Source organism: Myotis yumanensis, unplaced genomic scaffold (genome assembly GCF_028538775.1).
Source record: "Myotis yumanensis isolate MYYU_CA2020_CCGP unplaced genomic scaffold, mMyoYum1.0.hap1 SCAF_11, whole genome shotgun sequence".
Lineage (NCBI taxonomy): Eukaryota > Metazoa > Chordata > Mammalia > Chiroptera > Vespertilionidae > Myotis > Myotis yumanensis.
In genome coordinates this window covers 66,302,727-66,309,209 of record NW_027223762.1, presented here as the reverse complement: position 1 = coordinate 66,309,209, position 6,483 = coordinate 66,302,727, and the positions used below count along the sequence as shown (strand labels likewise).

The window sequence follows — 6,483 nt, the reverse complement described above, 5'->3', positions numbered from 1 at the left end:
TGACACCACCTGCTCCCTACACAGGTGGCCAGGAGTGATGTGGGCGAGACACCACACAGAGAGCCCCTCGGAGAGGCGGGAATTGGGCCCTGGTGGAGTAAGGGTAGTCCTGCAATGCTGGAGGCTACTCATATATTTGGTCTTAACTTGGAGCCACAGGTACTGAAGGTTGAGAGCAAGGGCTCTGGATGCAGCCTGCCTGTGTGTGAACCTTAGCTCTGGTTCCGGAGGGCAGGGACGTCAACCCTGTGTGCCTTGGTTCCTGGGCCATTAAATAGGTTTAGAGACACTAATAACCAGCAATTCAAGATCTTGCCAGGGGTCACTTCTGAGCCGAGAGAATTAAGCCTGTCAGGAAGGACTGCTATACATGAGAATAATAAAATTTAAAACAGCTACTTGGGATGAAAGTAGTACCTTCACTCTTCCACAGAGAAGGGGAAAACATGAGTGCTTAAATTTTATAATTGGAGGAATGGATACTGCTCTGCCGAGGATTAAGTGAGCTGGCAGCATGCAGAGCAGAAGAAAGGTGGAGGCTTACAGCTGAGCGCCCACAAGCATGGCATGTAGAGGCACTCTCCGGAAGGCGCTGTCAAAGTCAGGGCTGCACTGAAATACCTCTTATTTTCTCAACTTGACTTCTAACCCCCTAAGACCAAGTTTTAAAAACTAAACTCCAGCACTGATTGACTCACAAGAGAAATCCTGGGACAGGAGTCAGCTGACTCGGATCTGGAGCTGACTGGTGTCAGGTGTCCTCAGCTCCCACAATGCTGAGATGTGGTCTAGTTGACCAACAGCCCTGCTGGACCGGTCCTCGGCTGTGAGCGGCACCTGTGGATGCTGCTGGAGGCAGCCCCTTGCCCTGTGGTTTCCTGTCCACCGTGCGATGATTTATCCTCCACGAAGGCACCCACCCTTGGCCTTGCAGGTTAAGTGAAAAGGAATTCATTTCTCCAAACTTAAGTTTTGCTTCTTCTTTTTTTTTTGTTTTTTTACTTCAAATCATATACCAATTTTTCCTTAATATGAGGTGAGTTATCCAGATTACCTGTGATGTAATACACAGCATTTTATTGGGGATAAATGTTATTGCTGAGCAGATTGGATGCATAAAGGTGCATTAGGAAACAAGTGAAGTGGAACTAGCCTGCTGGTTAACTGCCCTGTGGCCAGGGCCGTGGCTCTGCTGACAGGCGGCCCCTTCTGACCTAGGAGCTAAGCTTCATTTCTAATTCACTGCAGCTCTTTGTTGTGTTGCTACCTTGGTAACGGTGCACCCCTTAAAATAAATACTTGTAACAAAACTCATTACTGTATTCCCAAACACCTGCCCTGGGCAGCTGAGCTGGTGCAGGCCGATGGGCCGGCCTCTCAGCAGCCATCCTCCGCAGCTCTTCCTTCCAGGCTCCCACCAGAGCCACAGGCCACAAATACTTTCACGGTGGCTTGACGGGAGCCATGTGACCCAGCTCCAGCCAATGAGGTAACTGTGGGAAAGGTCATTAAGTCTTATTCAGCTTTTATACCTGCCCTGCCCGGCGTGGGGCAGGGGCTGGGGCAGGGCTGGAGCGGTGTTCTCACAGCCCCTGCCACATGGCTCGGCCTCCTTCCAGGCGCTGCTGTGTGGCCTAGAACCCAGACACTAATGGTCTGAGGTATGAATGAAACACATTACCCGGCTGGAAGGTGCAGAGGCCTTTGTCCATGTTCAGCATGCAGCACTGGGGAGGCGATCGGCTCCCAGCACCGAGGGTGCAGCTTCTATTGCCAAAATAGTAAAATGTTCTCCTGGTCCCCTGGGCTTGGGTAAGATGTTGGTAGATGATATCGGTGATGCCATTATAATGATGGTACAGCCAGCCTGAAGTGACTGCAGCTCAAGTTCTTTGTGAGCTGGCTGACAAAGAGGTGGGAGATGGAACTACCTCTGTGGTTGCAGCAGAACTCCTAAAACTGCAGGCGAGTTAGTCAAAGGCATCAGTTATGCTATCGGCCTGCTTGCAAGGAAGCAGCACGTTATACCTGGGAAGGGATTGCCTGATTAAGGCTCTAAGACCTCAGTGCCATCCAAAATCATTGACTACACGGTTTCATCACCAATATGGTAAATGCTGTACCTGTGATTAAATACACAGATGGGAAAGGCCAGCCTCCCTCACGGTCAGTCGGTGAAGATTCTGAAAGCCTGTGGGAGAAGTCATGTGGAGAGGATGTTCATCACTGTCTGCGCACGCACTGTGTGGCGGGACCCCGGGGATGCCCAAGAGAACAGTTCATGCAAAATGTGCTTGCCTTGGCTTCAGCCTGCAGAAAGCAAGCATGACGCTTGGTGTGCAGGTGGTGATTACAGACTTGGAGCAACTGGACCAGCTTAGACAGAGAGAATCGGATGTCACCAGGAGCAAATCCAGATCCTGGCAACTGGTGCCAACCTTCCTCCCACCCATGGTGGGATGGACGATAGTGTCTGGAGTGCTCTGTGGAGACTGGTGCTCTGGCAATTAGAAGAGTTTTACAAAGGGACCGTAAACACATCGCTTAAGCTTCTGGAGCAACTCCACCCATTTGGAAGGTAAAGAAACTGGTGAAGCGTCCATGTTGGGACAAGCTGTAGAAGTGGGACAGGAGAGAATGTGACGATGAAATGATCCTGATCACAACGCTAAGGCTCACACACGGGGCAGTGATCGTACGTGGGGCAAAGGGTTCATGTGTGATGCGATGGAGAGCTCTTTACATGATGCTCTTTGTGTGGTAAAGAGCGTTTTGGAGTCAAAATCTATGGCTTCAGGCGGGGTGCTGTAAGGAGACTTTCCATGTACCTTGAAAACTAGGCCACCAGCAGGAGGTTGTGGGAAAAGCTTGCTATTGCAGAGTTTGCAAGATCTTTTCTTGTTATTCCTATCACACTGGCTGTTAGTGCTGCCCCAAACCCCACTGATCTTTTTGCAAAGTTAACAGCTTTTCGCAAGGAGGTTAAATTAACCCAGAACATAAAAACCTAAAATGGATGGTCTGATCTGGTCAGTGGTAAACCTCGAAACAACAAACAGGGGTGTTTGAACCAACCACAGTTAAGCTTAAGACCTTGAAATTTGCTACAGAAGCTGCAAATACCGTTCTTCGAATTGAGATCTTATTAAATTACATCCAGAAAGCAGAGATGACAGGCACGGAGGCCATAGCATGCTGCTCACTCAGGAGCCCTCGATGGCTGATCTGACTCCTCTTTATTTATTCACTGTAAGATGCAGTTTCTTATACCTCACATATTACGCATTAAAGTACAACCAGCAGTCCAAAAACACGTCTTATTGATCAGTCTCTTTCATAACAGGAGAAAGGAACAATGGAAACATTTCTCACCTGAGGGTAAACATCCTCCCGGTATTTCCTTTGGGACAGAATGTGATCCCTGTAGCTTTGGCCTCAGTCTTCTCCTAACAAGGAAGGAAACTTTCAGGAAGTTTTTATTTAAACAAAAGTTGGTATTTAAACAAACAAACAAAAGAGCCCTAGCTGGTTTGGCTCAGTGGATTGACCATTGGCCTGCAGACTGAAGGGTCCCAGGTTCGATTCCGGTCCCAGGTTGCAGGCTCAATCCACAATAGGGGGCAGGCAAGAGGCAGCCGATCAATGATTCTTTCTCATCATTGATGTTTCTATCGCTATCTCTCTCTCCCTCTCCCTTCCTCTCTGAAATCAATAAAAGTATATTTTAAAAAAGAAAAAAAGAAACACATTACCCTGCTGCTGAAGCAGCCCTAGCAGACACATGGGAAGAACTGGCCTTGCGCATGGTGAGTTACCTGTACATGCTGGCACTCCCAACCCAGGATGCCTACTGAGTAAATAATAAATGAACCCTTTCAGCCACTGTCAGTTGGGTTTTCTAAAATTCACAGCCTACAGCAACCTAATTGATACCTTGACCTTCTTTTGTGTTCAACTTTAAAAGTCCAAGCCTGAAAACCAAATATCATGCTACCTATTCATCAACCACGCGTCTTTGTGTGTGTACATGCACTTGTTCATTCCCAGGTAAATGTGTGAAAAGGGAGTGCTCATGTAATTCCAGGGAAACTGAGTGAGCACAATTTCTGTGCCTCTGTCTTCAAAGGCCCATGTCAGCTCTCCTGCCTTCGCTCCCAGGTGCAGCTGAGCTCCTCGTGGAACCTCTGTAGGCGAGTGGGAGTTGGAAGCACTGAGGAGGAATTAAATGCTGAGACAGTAGAAGTGCAGAAGAGGAAGAGATGGGGTTCAGAAAGACAGAACCTGTGGAAATAGGAAGGAGGGAAACAAATGAGACACTTTCAGTAAAAAATCCACTTAGAAGCCAGCCTTCCTGGGACAGCACATCGTGATCCGTGCCGAACACGGTGGTCGGCTATGCAGAGACGAAAGGAGGTATCCTGAGGTTGGCAGGACTCCAGAACTGAGGGTTATGTATGGCCTGGCTTTTGGAAAGGCTCCACAGGTCCTCAAAGGAAGGATAAAAACAGGTACCCTGTAGACAAATTGGGGTTCCAATGAACTGCCACACTGGGGGAAAACCCAATATCCACGACTTGATTTCTTTTCTACCTTCCTCATGTATGACTCCGCATGGCCCGCCAGAGATTCTCTGGTCTTCTTACAAGAAGGTACAGAACAGTGGGTGAACGTAACCAGAGCTAGGGGCGCCTATGGGGCCTGGCCAGGACCCTCTTGTCCTGATGACAGACAGTTTCTGGATCTTTTTCACATGAAAGGGCTACCAGAGTTGTGGATATTATTACTCTCTGGGAAATGTTGAGAATTTGTCACTTTCCTTCCCCTTTTGCCCCGCTGGCTGACCTGGTGCATCTCTGCACTTGTCTGTTTGTAATTAGGGTCCTCATGAAATCCAGGCAGCCTGCTCTCTGGCCAGGTGTGCGCACCGACATGCTGTGCCCAGCTGTGAGATGAAAACTAAGGAATGCTGAAAAAGTTAGCTCTTCCCTCCTTTCTCCTCTTTCCAAAGCAGATCATTTAACTCTGCTCAACACTCTCTTCCACACACTTTTCTGATTATACAACCTTAGCCACCAAGGAACATTTTAGTGATCAATCTGAGATCGAAGATACTGATGTAATTGATTGTATTGTAAAAGTTTATAAGCCAATTTCCACTTTTTCTTCCTTCTCCTGGGGATGTTGACCTCATGAGCTAAGTTATGACCATTGTTAACTTTCATTTCAAAAAGTTAAAAAGGCCCTAGTCAGTTTGGATCAGTGGATAAAGCGTCGGCCTGCGGACTGAAGGGCCCCAGGTTCAAGTCCGATCAAGGGCACATGCCTGGGTATGGGCTTAATCCCCAGTTAAGAGCATGCAGGAGGCAGCTGATCAATGATTATCTGTCATCGTTGATGTTTCTCTCTCTCCTTCTCCCTTCCTCTCTGAAATCAATAAAAATATATATTTTTTTAAAGTTAAAAATAAATAAATGGTTCTCTCCTACAACGCACTCTGATGAGAAATAAAACCTGGGACTATGACAGCGGACCTTGGGAGTACTTGCCACAGTATGTGCCTGGGCAAGTGGTTCCCATCCTCCCCATGGCCAGGCTTACACTGCGCCTCCGTGGGCCAGCTCTCCTACTCTACCTGCACTTGAAGAGATGTTGGCTCTCTCCGAAGGGAAGGGCAAGAAATCTCGCCCTCCGTCTCCTTTGTCATGTCCATCTCTCTCTCTATCGCCTCATCTTTCTTTCCTCTCTCCTTTTGTTACTTGTATTGCAATTTGGTATTTAAAAGCCCACATTAGTAAAGAAATTTCTGTCACTGAAAATGCTCCCTCCCACAAACGCTCCAAAGGACTCACTTCCTATCTAGTCAGATAAAGTTGGATTTCAGTTAAAATTGTCTACATATGTGTTTCCAATAAAAGCTGTGGAGAACTTTGTAAATGAGATTGCATACGAGGTATTAGCAGAACTTGTCATAATTGTTCAGCTCAAATGTGTGCTAGGTTGGCAGCAAGTTCATTTGCTTCCAACTGGTTTCCCCAATTCATTGGACTTAGAATTATATTTTCAATCAACAAATTCTTGAGTTCTATGTATATTTATCTTGAATTTTCTAGGGGAAATGAAAGCTAAATAATAATTTGTTTTAAGCTGTGTAAATGTTTTTTATGTTGGTGTTTATTCTGACGGAGCATTATTAATATACTTAATGTAACAAACCAAGTTTTTTTTTAAAGGCTTAAATCATCTGATGTAATCTGAGAAATCACCAGCATGTGCTTTATAAGTGAAGTAAAACTAAAAAGTCTAAGTGATGCTGGTTTACAATTCGTAACTAAAAACATGCTGAGAATAATTAGCTGCCATTGAAAAATCAACCATAAACCAATCAGTAGAATTAATATAAGATTTTTTCAATAAACTTTACTTAGGAATTCTGACCGAAACAAAGACATTTTGCAATGGTGTCAATCATGATCACTATTTTCA

General features: G+C 46.2%; 1 pseudogene; it reads left to right on the top strand.

Moving 5' to 3' along the window:
• The first annotated feature begins 1,667 nt into the window (after positions 1-1,667).
• On the top strand, positions 1,668-3,224 carry LOC139019322 (T-complex protein 1 subunit alpha pseudogene; annotated as a pseudogene).
• Positions 3,225-6,483: the final 3,259 nt, after the last annotated feature.